Source organism: Pagrus pagrus (assembly GCF_965226575.1).
Source record: "Pagrus pagrus genome assembly, chromosome: 20".
NCBI classification, from domain to species: domain Eukaryota; kingdom Metazoa; phylum Chordata; class Actinopteri; order Spariformes; family Sparidae; genus Pagrus; species Pagrus pagrus.
Window position 1 is genome coordinate 6,948,170 of NC_140207.1, and position 14,646 is coordinate 6,962,815.

At 40.7% G+C, this 14,646-nt stretch overlaps 1 protein-coding gene across 5 annotated transcripts in view; it reads right to left on the minus strand.

Moving 5' to 3' along the window:
* Positions 1 to 14,360, minus strand: part of LOC311249074 (RALY RNA binding protein like) — a 109,420-nt gene extending 95,060 nt beyond the window's left edge. Inside the window, exons 1-2 of one of the 5 annotated variants that reach the window (XM_084339800.1) lie at positions 14,085 to 14,358; positions 13,249 to 13,351 (exon numbers count right to left, since the gene is read on the minus strand). The gene's annotated coding sequence lies outside the window, so the exon portion shown is untranslated. Of the gene's footprint in view, positions 1 to 13,248 lie in introns of all 5 variants that reach the window. The other 4 variants (XM_084339799.1, XM_084339802.1, XM_084339801.1 and 1 more) reach the window with 4 other exon arrangements.
* Between the last annotated feature and the right edge of the window lie 286 nt (positions 14,361 to 14,646).

A 14,646-nucleotide genomic window follows, 5' to 3' on the forward strand; every position in this document is an offset into this window, starting at 1 on the left:
GATGTGACTAATTTGAATGAATATTTCAAACCCATGTCTGCAATTAATGTCATTTACATATGTAATGTGTCTGCTTGATTACTTAATTATGTTTGTGTTCCCTGATGATGTCACTGACAGGTGTCTTTTAGAGAATTGTGAAATAAGAAGGGACCCGAGCAGATGTCCTCGCTCATTCGACTCGCATACAGAATCTGTGGCTCCACCTGAATTACAGAGCTGTCGAGCTCCTGCGGCTCGCAACGACTTTACATCTACCCCTGACAAATACATTCACCGTCATCCACTGACTTGTCACAAACTGACAGAAATGGATTTTCCTTGCAGTTAGTTCCCTATGGCTCTAAAAGAACGACAACAAAATTATAATAAATAGAATGAAATAATGTAAACAACAGATCTTTCGTTTCTGGTCGCAACTTTTCACTCTTGTTGTGTCAAAGGACAGCGAACTCTGAACAAAGCTCCCTAAGAAGCTGAGGTGGTGTTTTTTTTTTTTTTCAAATGTTATTTACAAATGTGAAAATACCCGCTCCAGTTTTTGTAATGCAGTTTCACCTGCTCTGGGATTAAAATGAGCTCAATCTAATCATGATTTTGAAGTTGAATCAGGAGTAAGACGAGCAGCACAGTGCAGAAAGCCTTTTCTCTTCCACAGGGGAGCCGCATCCAAACACACTCATTGGCTTTCTTGCAGAGAGTTAGTCTGGAACATCGATAGCACACTCATAGCTGTGTATATCTAGCAGCTGGTTAGCTTAGCTTAGCATTAAGTAACTGCAACTGTTGATGTAGTCCTGCTTTACTGAAAAAGTAAACTGTTGGACTGATAATTAAAGCAAGTTGTTGACTGTTAAGGAATATGAAGGGGGTTTGAATGGATGAAACAAACAAGATAACATGAGGTAATTAGTGATCTTTAGAGGTGCTATTAGATGGATTTTGTTACTTTTGGACAGAGCAAGGCTAGTTTGGCTAGCTGTTTGTTGATGCTAAGCTACGCTAACCAGCTGCAGGCTCTATAGCAACAGATTTAACCATCCCCGTCTCCAGGAAATGATGTCACTTGCAAACAACATAATGTTGACCATACTACATTTTCTACATACGGTGTTCTGCAGATTGTACGGCCACTATTTACTCAAACCATCAACTTTCATGGTACAAATATGTGCATGTATGTCACTGAACATATTTTTCCCCCAGCAGCAATTACATTTTACTCATAATCAATTTAAACCAAATAAGTAGTATAGAAATGTAATTTAGAGCAACAGGGTTGATGCATGATAATGAGGGCTTGGATGTAGTAACTGTCGCAGTTACTTTGATTTATTGATTAATCAAAGCTTAAATTTAAAGGTAACTCCTGGATTTGTTGCTAATCTTGATGCCTGGTAATATTTTAGCTGCTAATGTGCTGCCTATATCCTTAATAAATAGATAAAGTATTTAATAAACTTAAACCAAACTAATTTAAGAGACAAGGGGGCTGTATGGGGCACCTAGGGCCCTTGTAGTTGGTTTGTCCTGCCCTGCTGATGAACACATAAAGGGGATCTTTTTTTTGGTGCTGTTGTTTATGGCAGTGGCAAAATATTTGCATGCCACACAAACTGCAAACTCTTGAAGGTTTTTATAAATGTGCTACTCTCTTTTCTTCTTGCAATGCACCGTAAACACTAACCGGGAACCAAAATGAGTAATGGACAAAATTCAGAAAAACACATTACTATTAAGAGGCAGGGGAATCCATAAGTGAGTAAAATCGATATCCTCTAATAATGCTAGACAAGCTACTTGAGCGATACAGGTGCTTTATGATGAATAAAAGATCTCTACTTCCTATAAACAAGGCAAAAAAACCCCAAACCATGTCTTTGCACAGCGAGGAGTGTCGGCTCGTGATGTTTATGAGAGAAAGTGGATGGGAAACCCAAGTAAAGGCTGTAATAGCCGGCAGTATCTGCGAGAACACACAGCTACGCGCTCGTTGATTTCCTCTGATGTCAAAACCTGGAGGAAAAATCAATATGAAGAATGAAGCCTTATTTACACACGCCACCTGATAGACTGTGGCTCACTGCAAGATGTCAACAAGCTATTAATGTTTCAGGAGAAGATTGCTTTTTGAGGCTAAGTGGGGAATTAAATGATGGGCGTTCTATTTTTACCCATAAGCACACTGGTGAGTAGGACTACATTTTAGCGAGACAGATGTTTTTGTCTTTTTTTTTTAATTTTTTTTTTAACTCAGATTTAGCTCAGGGGTGCTCTGTAGCCTGAGCATAATCAGACAGACATTTGCTGTTCTTAATCTCAATCCAACGAGCATGCAGTCCTGGTCGTGATGCATAATTGCAGGGACGTGTAAGCACACAATTAGGATTACCCCGCACGGGGTGAGTCCCACAAGAGCTGGAAAACTGTGATAAAGTTTAATGAAATACAATATGACAAGTTTCTGCATTATTTCCTCTTAGAAAAGTTTCTGCAGAAGAAAGCGACTCTACAAAGGCCGACGACATTTAAAATGAACTATGTGAACCTCTCCGAACGAAAAGGCCCGAGTCTCCCCAGATGCTGTAGTCAGTTCAGGCTTCCCTGTCAGGCCTAATCAAAGTTTGAATGTGGAGCAGAATACATTTTCACCATCACCGACAGTCCCTCGCTACCCCTGAGTGAACCGTTTGTTGAGAGAAACATAAAAGGTTTGCTCGGTGGACATGTTTTTGCCCTCAGGGGTACACAAACTCAATAGCTAGCTAGCTAGCTAGCCGTCTCTCCTTGAGTGCACCTGTGCTTTCTCAGTGGCAGACACTGAAAATTGAGGTCATGAACCTCGTGAGTATGTGAGTCAGGAAGCCTCTGTGTTGAAATATCTGTTTTTTTTTTCTCCCTCTCTGTTTCAGGGTACATATCCTTGAAATATCTATTTGGGGTATTCCTGCACGTATACCTTCTCGCAGTACACAGAATATAAGAGATATATAAGGGATATTTTCCTTATGTGAATTGTGCTCTCTATCGCATTATGGATGGCGTGATCACAGACTGTCAAGGCTGGGTAACAATAATTTGTGTGCAGACGTGATGTGACTCTCTCTCTCTGAATATAAACTTCAAAGTTTTGAAAACTTTAGACTCCTGTTTGGATCTGCCTTATGAATACGATCAGGTTATGATGGGCCCCTGGGCACAGACAGCCCTGTTGCATAAGAGATACCCAGACTGAAAGAGACGCAAAACTACAAACGATGCAGCCAGGCTGAAAGAGACGCAAAATGCATCAAAATACAGCGTGGGCGGTCAGGCACAGTCACTTTGTGTTTGTGTTGTTGCCTTTCGAGGTTTTCTTGCTTCACGATGTGGCTGATTTGTGTCTCTTTGTAGTCCGTTTTCGTCTCTTTGTAGTCATTGTGTGTCTCTTTGTAGTCAGTTTGCATCTCTTTGTAGTCATTTTGCATCTCTTTGTAGTCAGTTTTCATCTCTTTGTAGTCATTTTGCATCTCTTTGTAGTCAGTTTTCATCTCTTTGTAGTCAGTTTTCATCTCTTTGTAGTGAGTTTGTAGTCAGCTTGTGCCTATTTGGGGTCAGTTAGTGTCTGTTTGTTGTCAGTTAGTGTCTGTTTGTTGTCAATTTGTGTCTGTTGGGGGTCAGTTTGTGTCTCTGTTGCTGTTTTTGTCTCATTGTTGTCATTTTGTGTCCGGTTGTTGTCCGTTTTTTGTTTGTTTTCAGGTCAACTTTCATTTCTTTGTGGCTGATTTGCATCTCTTTGCTGACTTTGGCTCCTCTCTGTAGCCATTTTGCTTTGCTTGTCAGTCAGTCTTGTTAGGCTGTCTCCCGATGGTTGGTCGGGGTCTCTGCAGTCAATTTGCATCTCTTCACACTTGTTTTGGGCTCTTTACTTCCCCTCCCCGGGATGCTGTAGTCTTACTGCATCTCTTTGGCATTAGTGACTCTTTGCAGTTGTTTTGCATGTCCCTGTAGTCAGTTTGGATCTCTCTGAAGTCTCTTTGTGGTCTGTTCTGTGTCTGTTTTTGTGGTTTGTGTTTGTTAGGGGTCAGTTTTGCTCTTTGTATTTGCTTGATTGAAAGAAAAAATGAACAGTCACCTCAAACCGAGGGGACTGAGGCATCTAGGGCCCGATCAGTATTCCTTCCATCCTTATAAAGAGCGTCTTTATGTAGATGTAGTTAAAATAAATATCCACATTGTCAATAAGCATGCAAAAATGGCGGCCACTATGCGACACAGCTCAGTATATCATGTCCATTGAGACTGTGGTTTTCAGCGTGTCAATGCATCCATAACTGGTCCCGAGCAGGTGAGAGACAGCTGAGGCCAGCAGGACGACAGCGAGAACAGCTGATCCCTGCAGAACCAGCTTGGAGCTGACCCAGATGAGGACGCTCCACTGTAATCGGGGTCCCTGAGGTAATCTAGGCAGGACATTATCTGCTTCGCTGCTTCTCTGCAGCATCTGGAGGACTCCGCCACCTGCTCTGGAAGGCCCTCACAACCCTCCTCTGCCTCTTTTTATTTCAGGTTTGTTTGTTTACTTTTCCCTGCCGGACTCGGTGAACATCACGCCGCCACTTAGACGGTATGTGGCAGAGAAATATGGGTCAAGTCCCCGTCTGTGTTCGTCTCAACCTTTGTCTCCTCGCTGAAGCCACTGCGTCCTAATATGACCAACGAATAAAGCACAACAAGACTCTGCCATACTACTTAATCAGTAGCAAACACAAATGATGTCCCCAATTAGATGTTTCCCATGCATGATGTTCTTACACTTATTATATTCATGCCAAGGTCACTTGTTAATTGCCAGAAGCGCTCGCGTTTGCATCTTAATGTTAAATTAATGATGTCTTTGGCAACCAGGAATGGTTTTTATTTAGTCTTTTATTCAAAGAGCATTAAGGATTTTTACACCACAAATTGACCTGTGAGACTCGCTCTATGTTATGTTTATGTTTAATCTTTTGAATTTAATATCTTTTTAATGCTGCTTTTAGCGTTTTATGGCCCCGTTTGCTCCGTTACTATCATTTGCTCTGCTCTTTGTTTTGTTTCAGTAAAGACATTTTTTAAGATGGTGGGAGGGTTAAAAAAAAGAAGTTTGTCTATTGTAGCATATTAACTTGCCTTTTCATATGGCATCACTTTCTACCACTCCACTTAGGAGTCGGAAGAAGAAACAGAAAAAGTCATGAGGAGACTTCTCTGTGAGCTCTTGCCATTTCCCAGACCTTTAAAAGCATTTTCATGAACTAATCTGATGCTAGCAGGTGTCAATGAACTATGATGGTGCTTTTTATCACTGGGATTAAAATAAAAAAGAAAAGAGAAAAGTCTTCAATTCAATTTATCGTAAAGGCCAAAATCTGTAAAAGCTCCTGCAAAATTCCCCTTTACCTTGTCTAATGATTTGTATGTATATAACTGTGAATTTGTTTATTTTTATGTATTTTATTCATGTTTATTTTGTTGCATTCTGCCAAAACATCTCACATTTCCATAAATCTCTCTGTATATATATACCCGAGCGCAGACTTTCCATTATTCTCAGAAAAAGACAGACCGGAGCAGAAAACTGGCGAATCATCTTTAGCGCGGTCATCTTCCCGCCGGAGGGCTGCACTTTAATGATGATGCTTCACAGACGGATGTGAAAAACATGTATTAATATGCCAAAAAGTTAAGTGCGATGAAACAAGTTTGTGTACAAACAATGAGACTCACCATTTTTCTAAAATTGCAGTTTAATAACAGGGGGTTTGGTGGGGGAGGAGAGAGACGCCGCTGCAGGAAATGTCATGATGTGAATTTTGATGTATTCCTGTCGGAGAGGGAAAACAATACGCATATATAACACGGGGGCGGCCGTGCTGAATCTATTTAACGCAATCTATAAGTAATCTGAAAACTAATTCTGAATGTTTTGATGCCGCTGAATGTAATTTGATGAACAGTGTGATTAGAAAATCGTATTGAATATGTTAACACGAGCTGAACAGATGTGGCAGGAAGCACATCAGGCTGGCTGGATCGATATCTGCACACCGAGCAGGCAAAGAAGTAAAAGAGCAAAAACTCTTTCTTTGCCAGTTTATGTTTTACTCCTTATCAGACTGCACAAACCTGATTTCCTTCTTAAAATAGAAGAAGTAATTCCTCTGTGAATTCGTGAGCTCTTGATAAGGAAAAACATGGAAGTGATTGAGGCTTAATTGGTCTTTTTTTAAACACTTACACACATCAGCTCTCACCATACATCTCGTTTTATAAACCTAAACCAAGGATTGAATTAGAATACTTGTCTGACTGCTTTTCTAACCTCTCTGAATTTCTCCATCCAATAAAGTTACAAAGAATGACACGCTCAAGAACAGACGTTAATGAAATTTAACTAAAAAAGAAAATTTCCTTTTGTCGGAAGATTCTCAGTGAACAATTGGGCCTCTGTGATGCTCTATAACTCCAAATGGTTCCCATAATAGACACTGGGAAGACATTCAGCCACGACCCTCTTCTTCAGATATGGGTTTAATTGCCCAAATTGCCAAATTAACAGCTCAGAAAAAGGACAGTAAAATACTTAACAGTCGTTTCAGTAGAATGAGTGATGCCAAAGGTAAGCTGTTTATCTGGTAAAGGCGGGGGCACGACGTGCACGGCAGGTTTAGCTTGACGCTCCAGGTCGTATGCTTATGGGCGAAGGTGTCCAGCTGCCAGACTCCACATGATAGAAGCTCTAAGTTGATAAAAATGTAGATAAGCTCATTTGAGGTTCATCCAGCTGCGAGGAGTGACTTTGTAACTTTTTTTTGCCCTAGATTTTGTCTCTCAGGCCACATAAAGGCTGCCGATTTTACTTGGCGGAGACGTTCAGGTCTAAAGAAAAGTGCATCTGCCTCATCTGAATGTTTTAAGGTTGGAAAAAAGACGAAAATCTATTAATTAATCTATGTCTTTATGTATAATTGATCGTCTTCTAATAAGGACAGTGGACTTTGTTGTAAATATGCAAACACAACATGATTGTTTACCAGTAGGCTTGTCTCATTCAAGGAAGCAAGATGTGATTTTAAGAAGATATAGTACATTAATAATGCAGTAATTTATATAGTATTTGTTTATTTATCCATTTGTTGTTATTCCATTATGATGGCATGATAACCAACCACATCATCCTTTATTTTCTGTAAATAAATGCAGAAAATGTCTTTCCTTCCTTCCCTGGTCGAGGAAACCTCTCCATCGTACCCCCCTACTTCTCAAACCAAACCCACTCCCGTACTTATGAGTCACAACGGATTAAGGATTAAGGAGTGGGTGCAACACTGTTAACTTTGGATTGTCTTTTCAGGGACCACACATTTCGGTTGATGTCTAACCCATAAAAGACTGTTTACAAAGAAATGTTCCAACTATTTCTGTGCCTTAAGAAGCATGAAGGCCAAATAAACTCAAAATAAAGCTCCACTGCTGCTTCTGATATGACTCACAGCCTCTTTCTGACTCCTAACTAAAAAAATCAAGCCCTGATGGTCAGTGGTGTGATGTTACTAAGTACATTTACTTAAGTACTGTATTTAAACCTCAAAAAGCTAGATGTCACCAGCGGTTAAAATAAGCTATTGTTCCAAAAATATTTAATAACTTCTGATCTACTAATTGGAGTTTATCAGCTTTCTGTGTCCTGTATATGTCTTCCTCTGGTACTCACAGGCTCCCTAGTGAACCTGATTACGTCAGGAAGCCCACATCATTGATTATCTCTGAGCCGACAAGAAACACTTGTGGTCAAGCTACTTTTGTTGTTCATGTTCAATGGATAACATATCACTCTAAAAAAGTCACTTTTGCTTCAGTGTCCTCTGTTATGATTTAATAACCTTTCTTAGTCAGTATGAAATATAGGATTACATCTGCTTTCCACTGAAAAAGGCCTAGAATGATATAATAAATGACCGTAACTTGTGAAACGTCAAATATTGAAAAAAGTGAATATGAAAGAGGTTCTGTCTGGGTACACAGTAAAAAAAAAACAAATTTTGACTTGTGATTTTAAAAAATTCTGGTAAATTCATCCATTCTCAGACATTTGGACTTTAAATGAGCCAGACTGAAACTCGAGGTCCTCCTGAATCAAATGATGTACGGCACTCGGTGCCGACTGCTAAGATAAGAGAGGAAAAACAAAATAAATACAGGTGACAAAAAGATTTTTCTGTCTTTGAGGGTTATGTACAAATTTGAGGTACCTCTGAGGTACATGTACACTATTTTCAGAACTTTTACAAACTAAAAAATCGATTAATGGAGCGGATAATCAGCGGTGGTCCTAACTTGCATGACGCCCTGGGCGAACCTCACCTTCACCTCCATTTTTTGCTACTTCATACTTTAACTCCACTACATTTTGGGGGCAAACGTTGTACTTTTACCCCACAACATGAATTTGGTAACTTTAGTTACTAGTTACTTTTCAGATTACAGGCTGCATCAGACAAAAACTCTGATTCCAAATGAATAATCATGTCAAGTCAAGTCGATTATCTGTCCTGTACTTTTGATACTTAAGTACATTTACTATCAGCTACTTTAAGACTTTTTACTTTTACCAAAGAAATATTTTTAACATAATATCATTACTTTTACTTAAGTATTACTTTTGGGTACTTTATACAATGTTGTATAATAGTACAACAGTCATAGTGGACATTTTTCTGCATTAAATACTTTTACTTTTAATGCTTTGAATACATTTTCCTGATTATACTATATAAGTAAGATACCAAATGCAGGACTTGTACTTGTAATAGAGTATTTTAACGGTAGTTTGAGTACTATTATTAAAGTAAAGGATCTGAGTACTTCCTCCATCCTTGTTGCAGTACATCTGTACTAAGACTGAGACGAAACAAGCCAGGCGAAGTCGAAGCATCTGTGCATATCAGCTTGTAACATTCATCTATGTGGGTTACAGTATTCATACCATGTGATACTGAATCCATCATCACATAATGACCACACAACATGTGTATAGAAGATGCGATGCACAGCATATCAATCATGTTCGTCTATATTAATTATGTTTCAGTTACACTCACGCTCACACCAACGCACACACACATCCCAGTTAAGCACATGCTTGGTGTACATAAGTTGCGCTGGTGGGATGTTTTATTCATGGTATCAGAGGTATATCCATTCATGAGCTATCATATTTCTCTGCGAGTCTCCTGTGCAGGTCTGGCTTGGCCTAGATAACAGGAAACCTGCCTGGAGGGGAGACACAACACCGCAGGACGTAATAGAAGCTATCATAATGCTTAGCGGGAGAGATGTCCAGGAGCTCGTACTGTGGCGGCGTGGCAGAAACACCTCTCCAATAGAGGAGCGTCGAGACGTGTCCATGTGTCGTGATGCTGAGATTTGAGATTTGGTAGGGCAAGATTTGAGATGTCTGTGTTTGATTTGGAGGTCTGTCATCGAGGCACAGACGACACCCAAATGCATGCTAAAAGCTTTTTTGATTGAATTTAGTCTGCAGAGATAAATAGGAGTGAAGTGTTGCCCTGAAGATGTTATTGAAAAACATCACCATCACAATGAGACGCTGTGGTATAAAGGCCTCGAAAATTAAACTCATTCCTCCAACAAGTAATGAAGTGCAAGGCTTAGATTTGTTTAATTATTGACAACTCAATTAGTGTAAGCTTTTTAGAGTCTTTCTTTTAGGAGAATCAGATTCAGGCCAGGGACACCGAGGGGGGCTGCAGCACCCCTTAAGAGGAGGCTGTAACACATGCCGAATTTACAAGAAGGCCCAAATAATTAAGAATATGACAGAAACGGCGCTGAACAAAGCTTATAAAGTTTCTCCTGACTCAACAACTCACAAAATTGAGCGACTTTATAAGGGAGTCTGGGGGATTTCTCTCCCTCGTCATCTCCTTGCTGTTGCTGACTACAGTTGCTGTGGCTGCTTTGACCTATAGTATGTCGATACTAAGCTGTAGAGCAAAACGTCCTCAAAATGTTGTTAATAATTGCTCATAACGATCAGACACGTTATCCTGATTCATACAGAAAACACGGATGTCGCGCACCATTTACTATGACGTCATTGTAAAGACTGACCCCTCAGCGCCCCCGACTGTGACTGACTTCTCGCGCTGCTGGATTGAGTCCTGGCCAAAATATGAGACTCGATGAAGCGGTGAATCATCGAGGCAGAATCAAACTACTGGATTGAATTCATACAGCCCTCCTCCCTCCTTTCAGTTCACACATTTGAAGACCTGTCCATGTGTCGTGATGCTGCGATTCGAGATTTCCAACGTCTGAATCAGTCTGATTCATGTATTTGAATTAAACGTACGTCGCCGAGGCACAGACGACTGTTGACACGGCTCCAAATGTATCCTAAAAGCCTTTCTGATTGAATTTAGTCCGCAGACATAAATAGAAGTAAAGTGTTGCCCTGAAGAAGTTCTTGAAAGCATCATCACAATGAGATGCTCTGGTTTAAAGGCCTTCAAAATTAAAGCCATTCTTCCAGCAACTGACTAAGTGCACGACTTAAATTTGATGAATTATTGAGGACTGAATCAGTTTAATAGCTTTTAACACTTGCAGAGCTTCTTTTTTTTTGGGGAATGAATCAGATTAAATCATGAGCAAACTATGATACATCTAATCATTATGGCAGAATCGAAACTACCGGATTGTTTCACCCCTCCTTGGTAGATTCACACATTTGAACCTGCTTAATGACAGCTCCGTCTCTGAGGGGCCTAAACGCTGCACCGAGATGCCATCCTGATTGGACTACTGTTTCTAAATGATCTTACAACTTAAAAAAACATTAAAAGCTCCCCCTGGCTCCTTATCTACATCTGGGAAATCAATACACGATAACAGCTTTTCAATACACCATGAAATGTATTATCTTAATTGCCTTATTAAAAATGTAAGTTTACCTGCCGGGTTGTGCGTTCAAGTAATTATCAATATTGCATTTCCCCACATTAAACTGCGGTGATCCTGATCTATCATGTCAGCTTGTTTAATGACACCGGGACTTAACGGTCTATACTCAGACTTAATGGTCCGCTCTCAAATATTTTATAGGCCGACAATACTGCACTGACAAAACCTGTGCTCTGCTAAACTGGATACATATGGAGCAAAAATGGAGCGAGTATGTGAGATGAACATGCTGAGCTACTTTCTCACAAGTTGGCATGGGACGATTCACGACATTAGCCTGATAATCATGAAAATATTGTAAAAACTTTAAAGGAGACATAACGTACTTTTTCATTTTTTCCCCCCTTTAGTCAGTGCATGTAAACTTTCTTCAAAAGCCCAAAGTCCGCGCCAACGGGAGCTCCTCTCTCCCACAGAAAACACTGCCCCTGAAATGCCTCATCAGTAGCCCCGCCTCTGATTCCTTGACTTTGTGACATCACACTGCATCACCAAGTCACACATTCGCATAATTTACGTAAATATTCGCGGTAGAAGTGAAGCTAACTGGAAGCTGAAAACACGACAGAGCCGACCGCAGAGTGGTGCTGGCTCAGGCGTGTGTGAGCTGACCAATCAGAGCAGAGGGGGGGGTCCTTAAAGAGACAGGAGCTGAACCAGACCGTCTCAGACTGTTGTATTAGAAAACAAATGTGTTTTTTGAGCAATAAAGCATGTAAACTTATTCTACTAGTAACCTTAAAATAAAATCATTAACCTGAAAATGAGCATAATGTGTTTCCTTTAAAATTAAAATTAAAATAGCACCAAAACATGCTGCATCCACCTTAACCTTACATTTTTACATCGTTTTTTTAGTGAGAAACAATCAATCAAAGAGTCTTGGATAGGTCAATAAATCATAAGGTTTTCCTGCAGAAATAAGGGATAAATAAATGGTGGTAACCTCATTTCCCGGTTGTATTTTAGTTTGGACTCTGAAGTATTCACACACATTTTGTTTGAACTTGTTTTTGTGGCCGATAGCCATGCTTTCTTCAGCCACGTTGACAGGCTTAGGAAATAAATCAGGAAACCGGTACAGGACTGTACGTCAGCGAGATAGACAGCTTTTCAAGACATCCATCTGAGGATATTCACGATTATCTCGATTCTGATGATGAAAATTTACCCTGATCTGCGATAAAATCCTTGATCGTCCCATCCCTACTTACAATAGAAAGCCGAACACTAAAGCCTGCCAGAGAAAGTATTCAGATTGGTGCAGGAGTGGTCCAGAAAAAGTCAAGCAAAGGTTTGTGAGCTGCTGTTGAGTGAGAACTTTCCGGACTCATCTATTAAAATAAACTCGAAAGGAAGATTCAGCGACGTTACTGTAGCTCAGAAACACAACACAGAGGTGCTGAAAAACACAGGATCATCATTCAGACTGGGTTGTAAGCCATGCCCTTTGCTGAGACTACACGACATGTATTTACTCATGTTTGCATGTCCTGCAGCACAGCAATAATCTGGAGTTAAACCTGCCTGGTGGAGGATTAATTCACTCTAAGTCCTCCTTTAGTCCCGTCAGTGGCTCTATTCATTTCCTGCAAAATCAGATGTGACAAATCCAAGAGTTATTTATGAATCTGGGGCCCCTGCGAAAGCCGATTTGAGTTTGTCCAGCAACAAGGAGGGCACTTATACTTCGCCCATGATACATATTGTAGTGCAAACTGTGGTTATCCTGTTTTCCCCAACTTGGTGACACAGAATGGTGCAGTTTAAAGAGACGCCTGCTGCAGCAGCGAGAGGGCATTTGTAATCTCAGCCTCTCTGAGTCGATGCATGGATTGGAGTTTTGATAGTTTATCTGTGGGGGGATCATTACAGTCGTTACAGTGCATCCTTCCGAGGGAACCTGAGTGGAGCTACTTACATTTTATTCCTCGGCGTGGAGAAGACAAAGAGAGCATTGTGGGCCAAACGACCTGATTTTTCCCCCAAAAATCCTTGTTGTTGGTTTGTTGATCGTGTCACTTGATTATTTAATGAAGCAGATCGGATCAGATGAGTTAACCTTCAGATAACATTGGTATAAAGAGTGCCTTCTCTAATGAGCAATCTGGCTCAGCCCTGTGCGAAATAACACGTCAGCCACAGGTGCATATTTCTGATACCTCATTCTTTATTGTAAATACATAAAACGTGTCACTCATCCACTCATTCTTTTTTTAATATATATATATATGTATATACCTGCAAAAGGGAAAATGTCTGTTCATCCTCGTTGACACAGAAAACAAAAAACGCATTGAAACTCCCCCAAGAATCAAAACTCCCCTCGTCCACCCAGCATCATCTAGTCAGAAAGAAAAAATGACAACATCCGAAAAATACTTGACACTGCCACCAGCCAAAAGTATAATGAAATCGCCAAAAAAAGGGGTAGAAACACAAAAAACAAACAAACCTGTGAGCACAGCTGCAAGAAAAGTATCACGTTAAAACGCCACCGGGCTTTTAAAAAGGACTCCTTCTCATAAAGAAAAGAGGGGGGGAAACAAAGTCAAAGCAAATGAGAGAGTGTGGGGGGGTCGGCTCGGATCGGCGATGATCACCGACACATCAAAATCACAAAACTCGAGAGGCAACAAACAACACTGCAAAATGCAAACCAAAGCACAGCAACAGCAAAAGTCGACACAAAACCAAAAAAAAATTAAAAATTAAAAAAAAATGTTTTCAAAACCCACCAATAAATGTTTTGCAAAAAATCTCAAATCTCAACAAAAGCTGCTTGGCTGCTTCGACCCTCGAAAACAAAACTGCAAGCAAGTCACGGCTGCTTTTTTTTTTTTTTCTCCTTCTCCTTTTCTCTCTCAAAGACCGATATCGCACACCCTGCTGGCACTCTCCATCAGTATCAACTGCATGCTAAAAACTTGAAGCCTGCATGTGAAAAACGCTCCCAAACCACCATGTCAATGCTCAAATTTCAAACACCAGCAAAAGGAGGAAAAACCAAAAAAAAAGGGGGGGCAAATTGAAAAGACAAAAAATGCTTACAAAAAAGCCATTGGAAAGGTACTCACCGAGCGGGGAGTAAAATGTTGCAATAAAAATGTGATATGGCTCAAAATACAGTATGGCGGTGCAAGCCGAAATGCTGTGCCTTTTTCTCTAGATCTCTGCCTCCAGCTCTGTCATGTGACTCATTCAGCCCCGACTTCCAGCAATGAGAGACCAGTGTTGAACAGCTGATGCTGAATGCTCTCCTAACGGCTTGGCTCTCTCCAAAAGTAAAAAAGAGGTAGTCCTTATCATCCCACAGTTATGACTGAGCTGCTTGTGTGTTTTGCCTCCTTCTGCTTCTCTCTCTTTTTTTTTTTTTTTCCTTTCGGTTTTAAAGATGCAGAGCTCACTCGGTGTCAGCGCCGCGTCCGGACATGCTTTCATTTCACTTCATTTCATCCAGGAGGAGCTCGCAGTTCACATACACACACATGCACCGTGCTCCTGAGGTGGGGGTGGCGGTGGTGGCGGTGGTCGTATGTGCGTGTGGCACATTTAAGAGACACATAACTGCATCACACTCCGAACAGCGCGCAGCTGTGACCGTCAGTCAGGACCAACAGCAGGAGCACAGCTCCGGTA